This window comes from Octodon degus, unplaced genomic scaffold, assembly GCF_000260255.1.
Source record: "Octodon degus isolate 3935 unplaced genomic scaffold, OctDeg1.0 scaffold00049, whole genome shotgun sequence".
In the NCBI taxonomy this organism is placed as follows: Eukaryota; Metazoa; Chordata; class Mammalia; order Rodentia; family Octodontidae; genus Octodon; species Octodon degus.
The window spans coordinates 4,147,058-4,153,245 of NW_004524625.1; the positions used below are offsets into that span (position 1 = coordinate 4,147,058).

Genomic DNA, 6,188 nt, shown 5'->3' on the forward strand with positions numbered 1-6,188 from the left:
GTACAGCAGAGATTGCTAAGTGTGCCCCTCTTCCCCATCGTCCTCTCTCAAGGTCTTAGGCTGGCCTTAAACTCAAAGGCCTTGGCTCCCCAGGCCTGGGATTACAGGCCCGTCTGGATTATAGAATTTTGGAGACACTGTTGTACACACATGTGTGCATGCACATGCATATGCACACGAATCTCTAGAAATTTTCCAGTCTTTCTCGCACACTGTGCACAGTATGACCTTATATCACAGTTCTGGCAACCAAAATATAAACAGATGTCATTTGTTGCGACTTCTGGTAAATTTTCTTTAAAGGAAGTGTATTAGCTATTACTGAATAACTGCTCCAAACACAGACATTTTCATTCATGACTCTGCAGCTTGGGCTGGCCTCCCCTGTGCAGTCCTGGGCCACTAATCCAGCTGGGTCATCTGGTCCTCAGCTCCCCTTCCCACAGCCTGGCCAGTGGAAAAACAAGGTCTTGCTAAGTTGCTAAATTGCCCAAGCTGGGTTCAACTGTGCAGTCTGCCTGCCTCGCACTCCCAGCGTACTTGGATTACCACCATACCTGGTCTGTTATACTGATCTTTTGCCTTATCTGTACGCTTGAAAACTTTCCATGAAGTTGAAGCTAATTTGGGGACAGACATGAACACCCGCATGCACACGGAGACGGGTCCACTTGGGAGCCCCACCTGAGAGCAGTAAACTTCACGGAGTCGTGAGGATCTGCGTCAGAGTGGCCTGAGACGCCAAGGTCTGGCCCTGATCTGTACCGTATATCAGTTTATAATCCCAGAATTAGAATATGCTGATAATTAATGAAAATATTCCCCGGACTGGGGTAAGCCTGTTTAGTGTGATTGGTCTGAAAGTCCCAAGACTCTGCTATGGTGATCTGCAGCCTGAACTAATGGAATCATCTGAAGGAGCTTGAAATTTTTTTTGCGGGGCGTAGTGGTGCACACCTATAATCCTACCTCTAGGGGAAGCTATGACAGGAAGATCAAAACTTTAAGCTCAGCTTCAGCAATTTATAAAGAGACTATCTTAAAAAAAAAAAAAAAAAAAAAAGTTAGCTGGGCATGGTGGTGCACAACTGTAATCTCAGCAATTGGGACATTGAGACAGGAGGATTTCCATGAGTTCAAGGCTAGTCTGAGTTACGCAGTAAGACCCATCTGAAAAAGAAAAGAAAAAAAAACAAATCAGAAAAATAAACATTAGTGATCCTCTCCCCACCTCCACATAGTCTATTTCCCTGTTTTGTAGCATCATTTTTTTGTTCAGTAAATTATTTATTTTATTTATTTATTTATTTATGAGAGAGAGAGAGAGAGAGAGAGAGAGAGAGAGAGAGAGAGAGAGTGGTGTGTGTGTGTGTGTGTGGCCAGCTCAACCCACCAGGGGGCAGGGCTGGCTGGCATGTGGTGCTGGGGGATCGAACTGCGGTCCCTGATGCTTTGCTAAGCTTGTTCTAAGTAGGTGCTTTAGACCACTGAGCCATCTCTCCAGCCCCAATTATTTATTTTTTAATGTCCACTAAAGTACTTAACCTTTGCATTTCTTCTGCACGAGAGACCACCTAGTATGTAAGTTCTGTGGCTGGCTGACTTATTTCACTCATGTGCAGAGAAGAAGAGGATGGGGGTGACTTACCACGAACACTGTGGTTATGATGCATTCCAAGTATATGCTAATGCAAAGGGGGCGGAAGCATTAGTGAGGACTGCTGGGCTCTCTGAAGAAGTTACTGGGTGTTGCAGCTTCAGACCTTGGAGTCTGTCACGGTGTGGCTCTGTTCCTGTGCTCCAAACCCTCCCTCTGTTAAGGAATGCAGGAGGAATCAGGTCAAGGCTGACTCAGAGCTGAGGATCCACCAGGCACAGAAGGAGGGCTCAGGTCCTCCGGGGCAGATGAGGAACTTGGAATAAAGATGTGTGAAGCAGAGATTTCTTCATATGACGACAAAGGTGGAGAAAACTGTCGCTGCTGGTGGACAAGCGACACAGAGGGAGAGGGAGAACCTTGTCGCGAGCTGCTTGGGCTGGGGTCCTCTGCTCTGCCCACTCACACAGGGGCTCAGAGCCCATCACAGTCTTAGCCTTCTCACTAGAGCCAGCTGCTGCTGGGGCGAGCTCAGGCTTATGGCGTGCAGGCTGATCCCTGGGAAGCATTGCTAGAGACCTGCAGAGATTTCATAGAGGGCAAGCTCTTCTGTGCGTGGATGTCACTTGTACAACCATCAGGCATGTCAGCCAGGCTGCCAGCCGCCCTCTCCCTACATCCTGCCTACTCCCTTCTAGTTGTCCCCCCACTCACCCCCCTCAACCAGGATGTGATCATCCTGTTGCTGTAGAAGGGGAGATAGGGCGTTTTATGGGGTAGGGTTTTGTGTCTGCCCCCCTGAGGGTTGACAATTGTTGACTGGATACTGGGCTTGTTGCCAGAGGTCTGGTCCCATGGGCCACCAGGACGGGGGTAGGCATGGCAACCTGCACTAGGAAGGACAGTGCTGGCTGCACAAGCAGCTGTCCAAACACCGGACCCTCAGCCCAGAACCACAAAGCTGATGGAGAACTGCTTGTTGCTCATAGCTGCGCAGAGCCTACATTTTCCACCCTCTGAAAAGAGCCCGAGTCCTTTATCTCTCCAGGGGTCTGTGCTGAGCCTACAGCACAGAAGGTGTAAGTATACACTAGAAGTTCACACTAGACAGAGGCTGTGCTTCGTTGCTGTACCACAGACATACTGCAGCTGGGGTCATAACGGAAGAAGTTCATTTTTTTTTTCTTTCCGATTATACTGGGGATTGAACCCTGAGCTCCATGCTTAGTCCTTTCTGAAAATTTTTGAGGCACGGTCTAGATGGTCCATGTCGGCCTCAGACTTGCGCTCCTCCTGCCGCCCCAGCCTCCTACATAGCTGGAAGTACGAGTGTGTACTATTACTGGCTCAAGCGGCTTTATGAAAGGAGATACAAATGTTACTCCATGAGAGAGGAAAGCAAGATTTCTCAGGCTAGTGGTGGTCTCTGCAGATTAAGAGGTTCTTCCTAGTCATAACACCACAGAAGAGCAGTCCCAAAGAAAAAGGAAGCCAAGTAAGGTGAATTAGGAGGGCAGAGGAGACAGAATCAGCTCAGTGTGCCCACAGCTGGAGTCTGGGTCATGGAACCTTGGTTCCCAGGAAACCCGGGGGTCCCAGTTCATGTAAATGCTCAGCCAAGTAGGAGGCAGGATGGGGAACATCTGACTCAGACCCGGACTTGAAGGGTAATGTCTGCAAGCATCATCTTTAATACTAATATTTTAGGTTGAGAAGCAGAACTGCAAAGGACTCTCTCCACCCCATAGCTACCAGGGATTGGCCCGAGGGCCTTTGCACTGAGCTAGGTCCTTACTCATTGTTTGGTTTTTTGAGAAAGGGCCTGGGGGACAGGGAACAGGGTCTCGCTATGCAGTTTGGGCTGGCCTTGTGCTCACTTTTGTAGACCCAGGCTGATCTCAAACGCACAGAGATTCTCCTGGCTCAACCTCCTGAGTGCTGGGATTACAGGCATGTGCCACCACACCCGGTTCCGGGGCCACAGGGTGGTAACCCACATCTGGGGCAAAGACCACAGGGCATGTGGGTCCAGGGATCAAACTAGTCAACTTACTAAGACTCTTGTCTCCAAAAAAATCACTGTTATTTGGCTTATTGAAACATCTCACTATGTAGCACAGGCTGGCCTTGAGCTCACAGCAGGCATTCTGCCTCAGCCTCTTGAGTGCTGGGATTAGGGGTGCATACCACCAGGCCCAGCAAAACAAAAACATTAAGAGTTGGGGAGCTGAGCTGGGGATACAGTTCAATGTGAAGGCACTGGGTATAATTTCCAGTGTGACAATAAAGAAATTAATTAAGGGGCCAGGAAGATAGTTCAGTAGAATAAGCACTTGCCTGGCAAGAGCAAGGGACTGAGTTCAATCCCTGGTTCCACAAAAAATAAATAAATAAATAAATAAATAAATAAATAAAATAAAGCTAGGTGTGATGGCATAATACCTATAGCTCAAGTAGTTAGAAGAGCTGGGGCCAACAGGATCACAATTTCCAGCCCAGCCTGGCAAAGTTAGCAAGACATTGACTCAAAATACAACCCTTGGCACGCTATTTTCTAGGTTTCAGCCTAGATTTCCAGCGTGGTCTCTTCCTTCAGCCCGTTCGGGATCATGGCGACAGCAGAGGTGTTGAACGTTGGCAAAAAGCTCTATGAGGGAAAAACAAAAGAAGTCTATGAGTTGCTAGACAGCCCAGGGAAAGTCCTGCTGCAGTCCAAGGACCAGCCGGAAATGCAGCCAGAAAGAATCACCTGGAAGGGAAAGCCGCCATCTCCAACAAGATTATCAGTTGTGTTTTCCAGTTGTTACAGGAAGCAGGTATCAAAACTGCTTTCACCAAAAAATGTGGAGAGACAGCTTTCATTGCCCCCCAGTGTGAAATGATTCCAATTGAATGGGTTTGCAGAAGAATAGCAACTGGTTCTTTTCTCAAAAGAAATCCTGGCGTCAAGGAAGGATTTAAGTTTTACCCACCTAAAGTCGAGCTATTTTTCAAGGATGATGCTAATAATGATCCACAGTGGTCTGAGGAACAGCTAATTGCTGCAAAATTTTGCTTTGCTGGACTTGTTATAGGCCAAACTGAAGTGGATGTCATGAGTCATGCTACACAAGCTATTTTTGAAATACTGGAGAAATCCTGGTTGCCCCAGAACTGTACACTGGTTGATATGAAGATTGAATTTGGTGTTGATGTGACTACCAAAGAAATTGTTCTTGCTGATGTTATTGATAATGATTCCTGGAGACTCTGGCCATCAGGAGATCGAAGCCAGCAGAAAGACAAACAGTCTTACCGTGACCTCAAGGAAGTAACCCCTCAAGGGCTTCAGATGGTAAAGAAGAACTTTGAATGGGTTGCAGAGAGAGTACAGTTGCTTCTTAAATCAGAAAGCCAGTGCAGGGTTGTAGTGTTGATGGGCTCAACTTCTGATCTTGGTCACTGTGAAAAAATCAAGAAGGCTTGTGGGAATTACGGGATTCCCTGTGAACTTCGAGTAACATCTGCCCATAAAGGCCCAGATGAAACTCTGAGGATTAAAGCTGAATATGAAGGGGATGGCATTCCAACTGTGTTCGTGGCAGTGGCGGGCAGAAGCAATGGCTTAGGCCCAGTGATGTCTGGTAACACTGCATATCCAGTTATCAGCTGTCCTCCCCTCACATCAGACTGGGGAGCTCAGGACGTGTGGTCTTCTCTGAGACTACCCAGTGGTCTCGGCTGTTCAACCATACTTTCTCCAGAAGGATCAGCTCATTTTGCTACTCAGATATTTGGATTAAACAACCACTTGGTATGGGCCAAGCTGCGAGCAAGCATATTGAATACATGGATTTCCTTGAAACAGGCTGACAAGAAAATCAGAGAATCCAACTTCTAAGAATGTCATTTCAGCCGGGGAGAAGACTCAGTGGAATAAGCGCTTCCCTGGCAAGCACAAGGGCCTGAGTTCAATCCCCGATTCTAAAAAAAAAAAGAATGTCATTTCATTGGGCTGGGGGGTCCTAAACATTCCCAGCTTGGCTGCTGAAAAATAAGCAAAATAAAAAAAAAAATGATTCTTGGTCGGAGAAAACAAATAAAATAGATAATGAATAAATGCTTCTCTAGATATACACAGATTAGAATGTTTGTATTTATTTATATTAATAAATATAGGCAGTAAAGTTACTATAAGGATGTTTAAGATTAATTTTTTATCAACTATATAGTCATTATTGAGTACATAACAAAGACATTTTATGAATGTTGATAAAGTACTATTATTAGGCTCTAAAGTTACAACTTGACCTCCTTTATCCAAGTTTTAGAAAGATAATGGCTGTTCTATCTTAGGTGATAAGAGCAATGTAATTCCTCGTTTTATGGTCTTTACAAGATGTAAGGGCATGGTTTTTTATTTACAGTTACTATCTCAGCAAATGACATGCAGTTACCTTAGCTAGCTATCAGAACCCTTATATAGCTCAGGTTTCTTTCAAACTCAGTCCTCCTGCTTTAGCCTTCCTAATGCTGTTATTCCAGATAATATGCCACTAGGGTTTTTTGTTTTGTTTTGTTTTTATTTCTTTCTTTTTTATTTCTCTTTCTC

General features: G+C 45.8%; 1 pseudogene; it reads left to right on the top strand.

The window, feature by feature from the left end:
- Positions 1 to 4,145: 4,145 nt before the first annotated feature.
- LOC101569855 lies at positions 4,146 to 5,571 on the top strand (annotated as a pseudogene).
- The last annotated feature ends 617 nt before the right edge of the window (positions 5,572 to 6,188 follow it).